Source organism: Anser brachyrhynchus (assembly GCF_964034855.1).
Source record: "Anser brachyrhynchus genome assembly, chromosome: 14".
In the NCBI taxonomy this organism is placed as follows: Eukaryota; Metazoa; Chordata; class Aves; order Anseriformes; family Anatidae; genus Anser; species Anser brachyrhynchus.
This window is the reverse complement of record NC_137709.1, coordinates 16,918,190-16,933,640: the sequence shown is the minus strand read 5'-3', so window position 1 is coordinate 16,933,640 and position 15,451 is coordinate 16,918,190. Positions and strand designations below refer to the sequence as shown.

At 40.3% G+C, this 15,451-nt stretch overlaps 1 protein-coding gene across 30 annotated transcripts in view; it reads left to right on the top strand.

Moving 5' to 3' along the window:
- The window catches only part of TENM2 (teneurin transmembrane protein 2), a 1,469,731-nt gene that overhangs the window by 546,865 nt on the left and 907,415 nt on the right, over window positions 1-15,451 (top strand). The window contains exon 1 of one of the 30 annotated variants that reach the window (XM_080555524.1): window positions 11,565-12,085. The exons of the other annotated variants lie outside the window; for them this stretch is intronic. The gene's annotated coding sequence lies outside the window, so the exon portion shown is untranslated. Of the gene's footprint in view, window positions 1-11,564; window positions 12,086-15,451 lie in introns of those variants that run through there. 30 annotated transcript variants of the gene reach the window in all.

Sequence of the window (15,451 nt, the reverse complement as noted above, 5' to 3'; positions counted from 1 at the left end):
TTCCTAACTCTCTGCATATGCCTAAAACATACAAAATACACCAGTCAACTGCTGTGCAAAACAATTAGTTTAAGCAAATGACAAATAGTTACTCAAGAGACTTCAGGGCTCAAAATTAAACTTCATTTATACTTAAACCCTTTCAGCTTAATTTTAAACTCCATCAGAGTGGGAGAGGAATGTAAGAGAATGAAAGAAAAAGTGAGCTCACACTTACTTGCATGTGTGCTTCAAAACCACCTTTTCATGGAAACATAATTCTTGTATTGTTAAGTTATGAAATGCACTAAAAATTAACACAAAGTAATCAGGCTGTGCATCACAGCCTCACGTTTCATGGAATGAATCTAAAAGCAGAAGTTTCTCCAAGTAGTTAAAATAACATCCTGAATAATTTCTTTCTGCGAGGGAAAAAAAAACCAAAACTGCTGGTTATAACTGATTTCAATTTTCCAAGGAGTATGTCATTTGCACAGAAGGTAAAATTAATCACAGATTTGTGGCTATATAGTATGTTTATATATACACACACACATGTATATATGTAATGTATTGTATGGTTTTGTCTGAAGAATGAGAGACAAAACTCTCTAAACAAGTGAGATATTTTTGTTTTTCATTCTTTGTTTATTTTACTTTATTTGGGGGGGGGGGGGGATAAAATTTAACCTTCCTAGAGAGGCAAACTTGAAAATAAAAGCACTTCTCGTGAAATTAAATTAGGCACTTATTTTCAAGGCAAAATACTTTTTTTCATTTTGCTGTCTTCGGGTGTATGTGTGGGGGAAATCATTTCAGCTTTATCTAGGACTTGATTAAAAAACAAACAAACAACAAAACCCCACCTTTTATGGAACCCTGAAAAAGCCCTGTTTGCACACCTCTTGGGGCGACCAGAAGTCTCAGCATTTCAGAGGCACTCGGAGTAATGCAGTGGAGCTGGGCAAGCAATCGCTTTGAGAACAAGTTGGATTTTAAAGCTCAAAGAGTTAATGCCTATAGACCAGTGTAAATCCTGTTTATCCTCTCAGGTGACGAGCTAGATCAGACAGATTGTGCATAGAGATCTTTCCTGAGTCCTGCATTTAACTGGTTGGCAAAAATTGCCTCCTTGGAAAAACTCATGATAATTGTATGAGTTATAAAACAAAGAAAAATTAAGTGCTTAGAGAAACACTTAAGAATGAGATGATGATTGGAATTACGTTCAGTCACACAAATCTTCAGAATAACTTAGTGGTGTGTTATGAATCATTTATGCAAATATACTCAAGGTAGTATTTTTTGTATTGCAGTTGACTTCTGTTGGTAAAGTTACATCAGTGGTTATCAGCTGGGGACTTGTTTGGTGGCCGTATGCAAATATTGGCATGCCCACATACTCCAAACAGTATGCAAACAAATGCTGCTCTTTGCAGTGGACATATAAAAGCATGAGGATTTAGAAGCTCATGTATTCCAAGAAATTCACTTTCAAACTACATGGAAAATGCTTGGAGTTTGATGCGTCAGTATTGCATAATTTATACACTGTTCCGTTACAGTCCCTGTATAGCTCCCCTTCACTGAGAATATTGTTGAGTGGATCAAATTGCAATTCAAAGGTGTCTGCGGTTACCGTCATTAAGAAAAGGGTTTATACTGAATAGAACTCAGCTCAGCATTTAGATCACTTGGTTTGCTTCCCAGCTCAGTTATTTAGCCACTTCTCTTCACCAGTGTTTCCACATTTCTAAGGCAGGAATGCTAATGATTATATTTGTAATGTGGTTTCATGTTTAAAGCTAGAAAATGCTACCCAAGAGATAGGTGGTTCTCAAATATTTACAGATTTGATAAATATTTTTGATCTCCACTGCCTGGTTGGACACTGATAGTGGCATTAGAAGAACAAAGTCAGACTACAAATAACTTTTGTTACCAGTATTGTATTTAGTGTAAGTTTGTATTAAGGACTTTCACTGATTTCTGAATTTATAATGTGTTTATTTCTGAAAGGTTTTCACAAAATCAAATATTTATTTACTTGCATTGTTTTTTAGCCTAATCTCATACCAACTCAAATACCAGGCAAAAAGGAAGTTAAAATACTATGTATTTGAGTTTCCATTCAAATAATTTTATGATCTTCAAAAATGGACTCTGAAGGCCAAGTTGAAATTTGACAAGTGGCAACTGTGTGGGCAATCATTTCCTCCCTTTTTTTTTATTAAGCTCTGAAAATTTAGATGTCCAGATTAGTTTCTAAATCTGCTGAAAAAAAACATAATTAAAAAAAAGAATTACATTTGGGACAGGATCACTACTTATGGATGTCATAACTCACAGGGTGGCTATTTTGTAGAGTGTAGATTTTATATAAAAGCAGTACAAATGTAATCTGCATTATCTTTCAGAGTGTTTGCCTATTCTTTTTACTCTTATCTGAAGACTTTATTTTCCCATTTTCTTTATGAGGTCAATTAAAAAACAAACAAACAAACAAACAAACAAACAAAAAAAAACCAGACCACCACAGAAATGCAGGCTACCAAAGAGCTTTTTCCAGAGTTTTGTTTCCAGGGTTTTGTCTGTTGAAGAATTTTGAATGACCATCCTTCTCTAAACCTTTACTCTCTAAATATTTTTCCCTTAGTGTCTCCTGCCCTGTCACCACTTCATTTTTTGCGTCTCAGCTCATAGTGGAGACTCAATTATATTTGTTAAGAATCAGCTCAGGATTTCCCTCAGGAGTCTGTGCAGGAGAGTTCCCAATGTCTTCTACTTTCCTTGCAAACTTTCTAAGGATTTTGAGTCAGTTGGTAGGATTGTTCCCATGGGCTGAAAATATGACTATTGTTAGACTCGTGATCTAACAGAAAAACTTCCTGATGACCATCAAAACGAACTCTTGCTTTTTACACTGCGCTGAGGTGGGAACAGCTGTTTGCCTGTTTTTACCAGAGCTAGACCTTACTCGTCAGTAACTATTTGGTCTTAGAAGCTAGTGCATTAAAAATGGCATTAGGTTCAGCATTATAAAAATCTGTTCTTTTCACAATTACAGATGTAATTTGCATCCTTTTTTCCACTAAGAATTGCTAGAAGTCTCCATAAGACTTTTAATTAGTCAGTCAGTAATGCCCAGTTCTGTACATTTGTTTTCTTTTGCAGTTCTTCTATTTCTAGCAGTACAACAGGATTTTTGGTTTTAAGATGTTCTGACTACAACTTATGAGCTTGATAGCCATCATGCTACATTTATGATCCTATATTACACTTTAGGGAAAGCTTCTGTAACTTACTTGGTGGCTTTGTTTGCAGTAGTCAGAGCCCTGGAGACGTCAGCATTTAAGTGTGTTTTGAAACTGCTGAAGTGTGTTGTTCCACCAGATTGGGTGGCCTACACAGCAACTCTAATAACAAATAGCTCTGTTGTTGGTGTTATTTTTTTTTCTTTTTTGGTGGGGAAGTAACTGCACATGCATTGTGTTAAGGTTGCCTTTTGACTATTAGGCAGTAAATTCTGAAGAAAAGAGCCTGCTATTGTCTCACTTCTGAAATGAAACATGAGTATAACCTGGAATGAACCCGTGTCTTATGTTTTTATTCATTGTTTTTTGACCTCTGGTCAACTCTCTGTCACTATGATTAATCATTCAGACTCCAGTTGTCCAAAAAGACAATTCAAGCCTTTTCTGCAAGAGAAAACACGGGGGTGGAAATAAAACAGAGTATTAATGAAACAAAATGGGTTAATCTTTGACATGATAATTTATACCTAGGTTAGCAAACCAACAGGAGTGCTCTTGTATGTGAATGATTAATAGCTGCTATGGTTGCATCTGTGACAAGTGATTAATAAAGTTTGTGATTAAAAAAATACTTTCTTTTCTTTTCCTAAGTGTGCAAATCTTGGAACTCTACTTCAGTCAGTGTAGTGGTTCAGTTACAAGGCAGACCTATTTGTTATTCAGATGTCATTCACCATTACTCATGCAAATGTCTTCGAAATGGAGTTCACTTGATCTGTTAAGTGCTAAAGAATTGGCAAATCCAGCATGTCCCCAAAACACTTTGTAGCCTATGGGAGAAAATACGTCTGAGACACAGTTGTTTCTTCAGGAGTGTGTAACTTACCAACATGAAATCTGTTGCCTATAAAAACAGTATTCTCAAACTGTACAAATTAGCTACCAGATGCAAATTAAATCTGCAAGATCCATCCATACTTCATAACTAAAGCAAGAACTTGCATTAAATTTCAAGCCTATCCAGATATAGATGTGGTTTTATTGTTTTTCCAGGTGTTAGACCATGCTATGAAAAGGTATGTAATGTGAATGGAAATCATTCACAGAGCTGTAACATGACAACTTCAACCAAGAACTGCTTTTTAAATCCATACGTTCCCTTCCCCCAAAGTCAACAGTATCACGCAAAAATTTGCAAGAATTAGTTTACACAACCACCTGCAAAGTGTAGTCTTTCAGAGCTTATTTGCAAATGCATCACATGCCAATTCCTAGACTGTTCAGATTGTCATAGTGTAACCAAGTGGGTGAGGTGCAGTACCATTAAGTTGGAAAGTAAGAATGGCTGTGGAGATTTAGGCTAAGGGTTCAGTTAACCCTGTGTCCAGTCTTCCAGCAGGGGTGGATGGTAACAGATGCTTAGGGAAACAAGGGTGAGGAGGGAATGATGCTTTCTTTGTTATCCTCCACCAGTTGCTACATGTCTGTAGTTTCCCAAGCTGGAATTTGCATTCAGACCACCATGCTTGCTGTCTATCAGTCTGTCATGGATTAATCTAATCATTTCTTTACCATGTTTCTATTTTGGCCCCCATGGTATTTTGTAGTGGCTGCTTTCACAATTTAAAGTTTTTTTACCGTTTCAAATTTGTTGTATGAACATTTCTTTACCATTCATTCTAGTTCCTATTTCATTAGGAATAGTGAATAATCTTTCTTTACTTTCTGTTCATGATTTTGTAGATCTGTCTCGTATTTCCTTTAGGTTATCTCTTCCAAGTTGAAAACTATTAGTCACTTAGTTTTTTTTCTCTTGTGAAATCTGTGGCACATTAAATTCTATTTCAGCTCTTCTTTGAGGTGAGGGACCAGTATCTGAGATGGATCCACCACTGATTTATACAGCAGTGTGATGGTATATTAGGTTTTGTTGCAAATTCGTTTCTTAATAATTAAGACATTCTTTTAGGCTGCCCAAATGAATGCCCAAATGTCCTGAACTAGCATTTTCAAAGCACTATCTACAATGATGGCAAATCACTTCATTTAGTATAGCTGGTATACATGATCTGAGATGACCTGGTGCTTTTTTTTTAATGCTTTGTACTGTATTTTATAACATTCAACACTAATTTTCATCTTCAAATATTTTGCTCAAATATCAGTAAAATGGTAGTTAATATTTTTATTTCTCCCTATGCATAGACTACTTATTTTTCCTCTCTAATGATATACACTGCTTATCAGGGAAAAGGAAATTTAATCTAAATCTCCTCACGGCACCCTATTTGGCTTGTGTAATCTGCAAGTTAGGACTGTAAATTTACAGGCTTTACGCTTTTCTGGAAGTCTAATAAAGTTGGATGGATAGATTGGTACAGAAACTATATCAAAGGTCCTTTTCTGGAAATAACCACTTCAGCTGATCATAATTTGTTGCAATAGCCTTAACAGAGATTTGTCTTTCATGCACTTAAACATTAAAGTGCATAGAGTAAGTGACACTCTAAAGCCACAAAGTAAGTAAACTGACAAAGTAAGTGCCATCAAGAAGTTTTGTATGAAAGCTAACAAATTATTTCTTCCTTTGTAGGCATTAATCAAATGTGTAAGAAGAGAGCGTTGTCTCCCTGACTTATGGTAATGTAATTATTAGCTTCTGGAAGAGTTTTGTGAGCAATATTTGTTTTATTTGTTTGTAAATCTGCTTTTGCTTGTCCTGAAACATGTTTTCAGAATATTTTGACCAGCAAATCAACTTTGGTAAGAGAGGGAACTTAAGCTGACATGAAACACAACATTTATTTTTGAGAATTTCAGAAGTAGAAATTTGGAAACGAATGATTAAATTGAGAAGGGGAAATCTAAGAACAGGAAGTTAGTGTCATTCGTAGTATATCTGCCTGTCCAGTTGTGAAGGGATCTTTGTTGCCTTTGAGATCCAAGTTCTAATAGTCCTACTGAAACTTAACAAATAACGATGTTTTCTTTATCTCTCTGGAGTAATGAATAACAGTGTTATTTGAAACATCTGGAAAAAAAAAAAAGGAAGAACACAAGTTTGAGTCAGTATTCCAATAGACAGCTTTTTTAATAAGTGTAAAGGCATTTGAGAGCAACATAAAACAAAACCATTGAGTAGCATGTGCTCAGTTTGTATCAAAAAATGAACCTCCTAAGATTAGTCTATAAGATTTTGAAAACTTAACCTTTATTTATTTTGCATAATGAAATGGTGGTTTTGCCACTGTGACCATTTAAATATTATTTGGTTGTTATTGTAATATGTTATGGAGAAAAGATTGTGCAGACTCAGGTATATTTGTTGAAAACTCCACAAAAACTTACACGGTCACCTCTCAGACCTTACCTCTTCCAGAAGCAGCCTTCCTCATCATCTTTGCAATAAGGTATCTTGACTCAAACTGTGAGCCAGCTCTGTGGTCTGTAAGTCTCTGGACTCTTTAAGGTGTGTGACCATTGACAGTGCATACTGGAGAAACTAAGAGGGCAGGGTGCCTTAGTTTCTCCCTGGTAGTAGCATTATTTGATTTACAGCAGTTTTTTAAAACATGAAACTCCAAGAATATTTCTTTCTTTCTAAATAAATATTTGTCATTCTACTTGCAGAGACCATTGTATTTACATTTAGCTGTTGATATTTTAATTAACAATTTAAGTGTGTTGTTTGCCCTGTGAGTTCAATGGGAAAAACTCTACAAATAAACAGCAGTTCCCTCTTGGACAATCACTCTGTAAATGAGCTTACTTTGTCAATAAAGCGCATGCCTATCAGCCCCTTCAAGGCAGCAGGGGGCAAGGATGTTCATTTACTTAAGCAGTAGGTTATACTATTAGTGTGTGTGATTGCTGTTAATTAGGATATGTGTAGATGTCTCCGTGCTCCACTGTCTGTAATACAAAACCTTTAACCATTAAGGCTATTAATGAAGTCAATAAATGGTTCTATTAGGAGATTTAAAAATTTGTATTATTTCCTCTCTGTTTTGCTCTTATTTATTGTAATAATTATACAGTAGTCAAAATATAACCGAGAGCTATACAGAAAGAGTAAAGAAACAGTTTCTACTTTGAAGAGTCTGTGGGAGAAGGGGCTTATTTACCAATATTTGTTCTGTAACTCGTGTTCGAAGAATGCATGTATAGTCCAGTTATGAATTATTAGTGTTTTCCATCTTTTCCATTTGATATTCATTTCAGTGTTTAAATATGCTTTTCATATCCCTTTGACTTGACATAATTTAAGCATTTGTTTAGTTTTCCAAATCCATCATAAATGGTCTCATGTTTTTTTGTAAACAAGGTTATGTGAGTGTATATTTGAAAGACCAGACTGTATGAATATGCATTTATAACTTAAATTTTAAAACCAAATGTCTATAGCAAGTCTTGAATTAATAATGTCTGTGCTGTGCTTTGCTATTAGCTACATATAACCTCTCTGACATCAGTAGCAGGGCCAATTCAAACTCTTGTCACAGTGAGCATGTCTTTTAAATATATAATCTAAACCCATGTTTCTGTTTACATGGAAAAGATCAGTTGAAGGAAAATACTGTCTTACGATGATAAATAGTAGAATTCTGTATGAAAATTCATCCATTTCTGGAGAACAAAGTGGAAGTCTCACATCCTAATAATGGTACCATGATATAAGCACCTTAATAAAAGTCGATGTTCTGTCTGTGTGAGCATCATGCAGAAGGGAAGCAAGCCAGTGCTATTGGTATTTGGACTAGCAGAAAGGGAGGTGCCTTCTGAGCTCCTGGAGGTCAGAATGTCTAAATGAGCTTGGAAATAAACGCCAACACACTCTGCCTTTACTACATACTATGGGAGAATATAGCATGCCTGGTTTTAAACTACACAGATGCTACCCTAGCAAAAAGTATGGTGAGGCATTTGCTATTGTTATTGGTAAATTTCGATTTTCTTTATTGGAGCTGAGATTAAACCTTAAGGTTTTAATTCTGCTTTTACGGAGTGACCCAGCAATACTGCCCTCAATTTCACCGGAAACAGCATGAAACATTAAAGGCCAGAGTGCATGGAAGTTAGCAGAAGTCAATTTTGATCAGCTTGGGATATGCTTTTATAGGAGTGTTGGACTTGGGCTTGAACTTATATTAGGATTTCTAAACTGTCACAAATGCATTATGAACAATGAAAATACAGTTAAGATAGAGTCAGTTTCCTGAATCTTAGAAGTGTAATGATCGTTTGGGAAATTCTGTTTTGTTCTAAAGAAAAAATATTTTTCTGATTAAGTAGTCTTGTTTTCTCAGATTTCTCTCCTGCCCATTTATCCATACTTTAAAAGAAAAAAGAAAAAGAAAAATTGAAAGTTCAAAACCAAACTAGCTTGGAGAGATTTTTTTTAAAGTTCAAGAATCAGAACCCAACCAACATCAACAAAAATCCCAAACCATCAGAAATAGAATGAAAGGTTGCACCTTTTGTGCTGTAAATATAAATATCAATTTGGAAGCATAGGGATGAGTCAGTGTTTGAGACCTTGACTTGCAGCAGTACCACGGTTTCAGTGTTTTCTGGGTTTCCACATACATCCTGGTATTAAGGGAAGAAAACTATTGGAAAAGTTCGCTAATTCTAGAAAGCACCTGCAAGTTGCTACACTGCAACACTGATATGCTTTATTGCTCAGTGCATCCCCTGTCAAGGTGGTTTTGGGATGTGACAGTGAACCAAATTTCTCTTAGAAGTTACTAGGCATCAGTCTTACTGGAGCTCATTGGAAGCTTTCAGCCAGTGCCAGGCACAGCAGCAGATGTGTTTGTAGAGGAAGTTCCCAGACATCAGCAGCTTTGCTGGGCTTGTACTTCGGCTGAGCTGCTGTAAAAGTGTTGCAGAGAACTTCAAAGCCATATTGTAGAATTCACAAGATAGGCAAGCTCAGGAAGAAGGACTAAATTTCAGAAGACAACCAAGAACATCAAAGATGCCATGAATTAGAGTTAAAACTTGCTCCCTTAGAACTTGTTCCCTTAGACTCACTGCTTGGAAACTGAAAAACATGACAAGGGCAAGACAAAGAACTTGAAAAATTTGATAGAAATACTGTAAGTCATCAGTATACTTGATTTTATTTATTTATTAATTTTTAATCTGAACTCACAGACATTTCATTTCCCTAAAAAAAAAAAATGTTTTCAAAGACCTGTGTTTTCAAACAGTAGCTGTTTACCTTTCAATAGACTCTTTAATTCAAAAAGTTAATTTACTTACAAACTTCACACTAATTTGAATTCAACTGCTAGTGAAATATGGGGTGCTAAATGGAGCTAGTTTCTGGAAAATCATTTTAGTGTGTATGTTTTGCAAAATAGATAGCTCTTAGGTTCAAATACAGAAATGTTGCAGTGTAAACATAGCATGAGCTATAAAGATGTCCAAGATTATAGTAGCAAGTCCAGTTATACCTGTATAAAAATCATTATAGCATTGGTCACAATCTCTTAAGAAGAGATCAGTGTACGCTTTCTGTGATGAGTGAAGAAATGATTTCTGCAAGGATCAGTGAAGATGTCAGTAACTGCCTTAAGGTTTTCTATACTTTATGCAGAAGATGCAGGGACTGTTCTGACGGCATCAAGGGAGAATAGATTACTGGAAACTGTTCTAGAATACCTTCTAAGAAAAAATGATCTTGGCACATTGTCTTTATTAAAAAATTTGAACACATGGAGAATTACAGAAAGGATGCAGAAATTGTTCACAAAGGGCTACTGTACTGTTACCTCCTAGAACAAATACCGTTTGCTTGATTACAACAGTAAACTAAATAGTATTTTGTATTTTTCAGGATATTATTGACAGTTATAAAGTCAAGTCATAAACTTGATAGAAAAAGCAGCTTTGTGCATTCACACAATAAATTAAATCTGCTCTCCATCTGAGACGAGAATACTTTGTTCAAAAAGTCTATTTTTTGTGTAGTTTCTCAATGAGGACCCATGTTTAGTGAGCAATGTTGTCACTGAAATGCATGCTAATTGAGAAACCATAAAAAATTAAGGCCCGAGCTATGAAATACCATTTCCAATACTTGTACTGCACTGCTGCATGGAAGAGGAATGGTCCATTGTCTACTTAATTATTTTCAATGCAGCAGTTTAACTCGATTAGAAATGTTTGTACTCAACACAAATTGTTTGAACTTTGACAGTGTATTTGCAGCTTATAATTTTATCTTTGAAAAACTGCCATCTGTATGCAAATATAAGGGAAACGAGAACATTTGCTCCTATCCAGTCATGTAATGCAGTTCCTGTATTTTCCAAGAAAAGTATGCTATAGACAAGATAGCATTAGGCTTGAAAGCTATGTAACGAAATTTTCAATCACTTCTCTGTCACATGCCAAAATAGTTTAGGAATTACAGAAAATACTTCATTTTTTCACTCCTGAATATGTGGGAATGTAGACGCATATTCTCACAAATGGATATATGTGTATCTTGCTGCTGAAATGGTCTTTGTTTTCCAAATGTACTACATTTTTTTTGAATACTAGCCAATTGTGTATTTATTATTTCTTCATGTGGAGCTTTTTTAATTTTCTCTTTATTTATATAGCCTCTTTGGTGACTCCACATCCTTCCAGCAATGCATGCTGCTTTTGCTTCTTGGAAGTCAGAGGAAGAGGTAGAACTAATGTAAAAGACTGGGAGAATTAGACTGGTCTGAAAGTTGTTGGCATTGACTCAGCTGATGTATACTGTTAGCTAAATATATGGGAAGGTGGATGATGTTGAAAGTTCTTGTAGAACGTCAAGGACGTAAATCTCTTTCATGAGTCACAGGGGAGTTGAGTACCAGGTAACTGTGGTATAGAAATTCACGCAGAAAGGGCAAAAGGAACTGTTGAATAATTACACAGATGAAAACACAAAATGTTTCTGTTTTGTCATGATTTAGGTGCAAGAGCAGTCTTACAGGTTCCAGGAACCTTATTTATAAGTGTTGAGCTCCTAAAGGACTCTTATTCTTGATTTTATACCCAAATTATTGCCATTACACCTGAGATACTAAAGCAAAGTGTATTCTTGGAAATGATGATCAAACCCATACCAAATCACTGACAATAAAAAAAAAAATAAAGTCAAGATTCTGCTCTGTGACTCAGATCCTACTTCATATATAGCCCCCAACATATTGGCCAACATAATTACTTGCAATATTTAAGTTGCTTCTACATGCATTGATGACTTTGCTTTTTAGAGTCATTTTTCCTTTACTATTTCATGCTTTCAAAGAAGAGAAAGTTAACCTTACGTTATCTGAAACATGATTTGCTAAGCTGAATCAAGCCATGAAATTCATCAGCTTAGATTTCTTCTGTAACTGACCAGTCCCTGATGATTCAGAGGAATATGAAATATCTGTGATACTTTTTTAGGCCTTAGGTCAGCAAGCTGATTGAGCAAGCATCATATTTTAGAAGTCATTGCAAATTCTCTGCTTGATTTGAGGCTAGCTAGCTGTTCATATTGGTATTTTGCTCTAAAAATGCTTTAGAGCACTTCCAAGTTGCTGTTCCATAATTTGCACCAAAATAACTTGCCGAAGCGATCAGCTCCGGGGCAGACGCGTTCTGCAGCGGAGCGGGGGATCGGGACAGGCAGGGCTTTTCTTCCGGCATCGAGGCCGCTCGAGGGAACCGCCAGCACCCGGCAGCCCTCGTGAGGGAGGCTGACGAGGCGTAGGCGGAGCCAGCAGCGCCCCCTCCCCGGCCGTTCAAAAGCAGCCCCTAGGGAGCGCGGCGAACAGGGCGGGCAAACAGGGCGCGGCGCGTCGGAAGGGAGTGGCACGGTAGTGCGCGCAGGCAGGGCGAGCAGGGAGGGCAGGGAGGGCAGAATTTCCCCCCCCGCCCCCCCATACGAACAACTCTTCTAACGGCTGTTGACCGCTAGCTGGGCTCTCTCTGGAAAGTCTGTAACCACCCAGACTGACCGCCTGCTCAAAAATGCGGCAGTTCAGGTCTCTGGATGCAGGGAGTGTCTGAGCCTGTTGCTGCCATCTGAGGGAGGCAGAGGCACCGTGTGTGTGAGGTGCGAGCAGGTGGATGACCTGGTCCGCCTGGTGTCAGAGCTCAGGGAGGAGGTGGAGAGGTTGAGGGCTATCAGGGAGTGTGAGCAGGAGATAGACTGGTGGAGTGACTCCCTGCAGGGCCTGAAGGAGAGGTACCGGGGTGAGACACCCCAAATAGGGGTGGCCCCCCTGCCCTGTTGGGCAGAGGGAGGGGACCTAGCAGTTGAGGAGGAATGGAGACAGGTCCCTGCTCGACCTCGCAGGCGACGCCCCCCCCCTACTGCCCCCACCTTCCCAGGTGCACGTACACAACAGATTTGAGGCCCTAGAGCTTGAGAGACCGATGGGTGAAGATGAGGTAGAAAGTCTACCCAGGAGGATACCTAGGGCGAGGAGGTCGACTCCATGCCTCAAGACTGCCTCCACCAAGAAAGATAGGAGGGTAATTGTTGTAGGCGACTCCCTTCTCCGGGGGACAGAGGGCCGTATTTGTTGGCCTGACCCTACCCATAGGGAAGTCTGCTGCCTCCCTGGGGCCGGGGTCAGGGATGTTGCCAGAAAGCTTCACAGCCTCGTTCGCCCCTCTGACTACTATCCGCTTTTGATAGTCCAGGCTGGCAGTGATAATATTGAAGAGAGAAGCCTGAAGGCTATCAAACAGGACTTTAGGGGACTGGAACGGTTAGTGGATGGAGTGGGAGTACAGGTGGTGTTTTTGTCCATCCCTACAGTAGCAGGGAGGGGTACAGAGTGGACATGGAAAGCCCACCTGATTAACACATGGCTCAGAGGCTGGTGTCAACACAGAAATTTTGTTTTTTTTGACCATGGGGCGCTTTACTTGGCACCCGGCCTGATGGCTGCAGACGGGTCCCTGTCTCTAAGGGGAAAACGGATCCTAGCCCAGGAGCTGGCAGGGCTCATTGAGAGGGCTTTAAACTAGGTAGGAAGGGGGACGGGGCTGAAATACAGCCTGTTGGAGCTGTGCTAGGGGGAACAATGGCAAGGCCAAGGGAGAAGGCAATGGCCCAGCTGAAGTGCATCTACACTAATGCACGCAGCATGGGTAACAAACAGGAGGAGCTGGAAGCCATCATGCAGCAGGCAGGCTATGACTTGGTTGCCATCACGGAAGCGTGGTGAGACCACTCTCATGACTGGAGTGCTGCAATGACTGGCTATAGGCTCTTCAGCAGGGACAGGCAGCACAGAAGGGGTGGTGGTGTGGCTCTCTATATTAGAGAGTGTTTAGATGTTGTGGAACTTGAGGCTGGGAATGATAAGGTTGAGTCCCTATGGGTTAGGATCAGCGGGAAGGCCAACAAGGCAAGCATGCTGGTGGGGGTCTGTTATAGACCGCTGAACGAGGATGAGGAGACTGATGAGGAGTTCTACAGGCAGCTGGCAGAAGCCGCGAAATCGTCAGCGCTTGTTCTCGTGGGGGACTTTAACTTCCCAGACATATCCTGGAAGCACAACACAGCCCAGAGAAAGCAGTCTAGGAGGTTTCTGGAGAGCGTGGAAGATAGCTTCCTGACGCAGCTGGTTAGAGAGCCTACCAGGGGAGGTGCCCCACTACACCTTCTGTTCACAAACAGAGAAGGACTGGTGGGAGATGTGGTGGTCGGGAGCTGTCTTGGGCAGAGTGACCACGAAATGGTAGAGTTCTCTATTCTTGGCGAAGCCAGGAAGGGGACCAGTAAAACCGCTGTCTTGGACTTCCGGAGGGCTGACTCTGAGCTGTTCAGGACACTGGTTGGCAGAGTCCCTTGGGAGGTGGTTCTGAAGGGCAGAGGAGTCCAGGAAGGCTGGGCACTCCTCAAGAAGGAAATCTTAATGGCTCAGGAGTGGTCTGTTCTCACGTGCCCAAAGACGAGCCGGCGCGGAAGAAGACTGGCCTGGCTGAACAGAGAGTTGTGGTTCGAGCTTAGGAGAAAAACAGGGTTTATAATCTTTGGAAAAGAGGGCGGGCCACTAGGAGGACTATAAGGCTGTTGCGAGGCTGTGCAGGGACAAAATTAGAAGGGCCAAAGCTCATCTGGAGCTCAATCTGGCTACTGCTGTTAAAGATAACAAAAAATGTTTTTACAAATACATCAACACCAAAAGGAGGACTAAGGAGAATCTCCATCCTTTACTGGATGTGGCGGGAAACTTAGTTACAAGGGATGAGGAAAAGGCTGAGGTGCTTAATGCCTTCTTTGCCTCAGTCGTTAGCGGCAAAACCGGTTGTTCTCTGGATACCCAGTACCCTGAGCTGGTGGAAGGGGATGGGGAGCAGGATGTGGCCCTCACTATCCACGAGGAAATGGTTGGCGACCTGCTACAGCACTTGGATGTATGCAAGTCGATGGGGCCAGATGGGATCCACCCGAGGGTACTGAGAGAACTGGCGGAGGAGCTGGCCAAGCCGCTTTCCATTATTTATCGGCAGTCCTGGCTATCAGGGGAGGTCCCAGTCGACTGGCGGCTAGCAAATGTGACGCCCATCTACAAGAAGGGTCGGAGGGTAGACCCGGGAAACTATAGGCCTGTTAGTTTGACCTCAGTGCCAGGGAAGCTCATGGAGCAGATTATCTTGAGTGTCATCACACAGCACTTGCAGGGCAACCAGGCGATCAGGCCCAGTCAGCATGGGTTTATGAAAGGCAGGTCCTGCTTGATGAACCTGATCTCCTTCTATGACCAAGTGATGCGCTTGGTGGATGAGGGGAAGGCTGTGGATGGGATCTACCTTGACTTCAGTAAGGCTTTTGACACCGTTTCCCACAATATTCTCCTCAAGAAACTGGCTGCTTGTGGCTTGGACTGGCATACGCTTCGTTGGGTTAAAAACTGGCTGGATGGCCGGGCCCAAAGAGTTGTAGTGAATGGGGTCAAGTCCAGTTGGAGGCCGGTCACTAGTGGAGTCCCCCAGGGCTCAGTACTGGGGCCGGTCCTCTTCAATATCTTTATCGATGATCTGGATGAGGGGATCGAGTGCACCCTCAGTAAGTTTGCAGACGACACCAAGTTAGGTGCGTGTGTCGATCTGCTCGAGGGTAGGAAGGCTCTGCAGGAGGATCTGGATAGGCTGGACCGATGGGCTGAGGCCAACTGTATGAAGTTCACTAAGGCCACGTGCCGGGTCCTGCACCTGGGGCACAA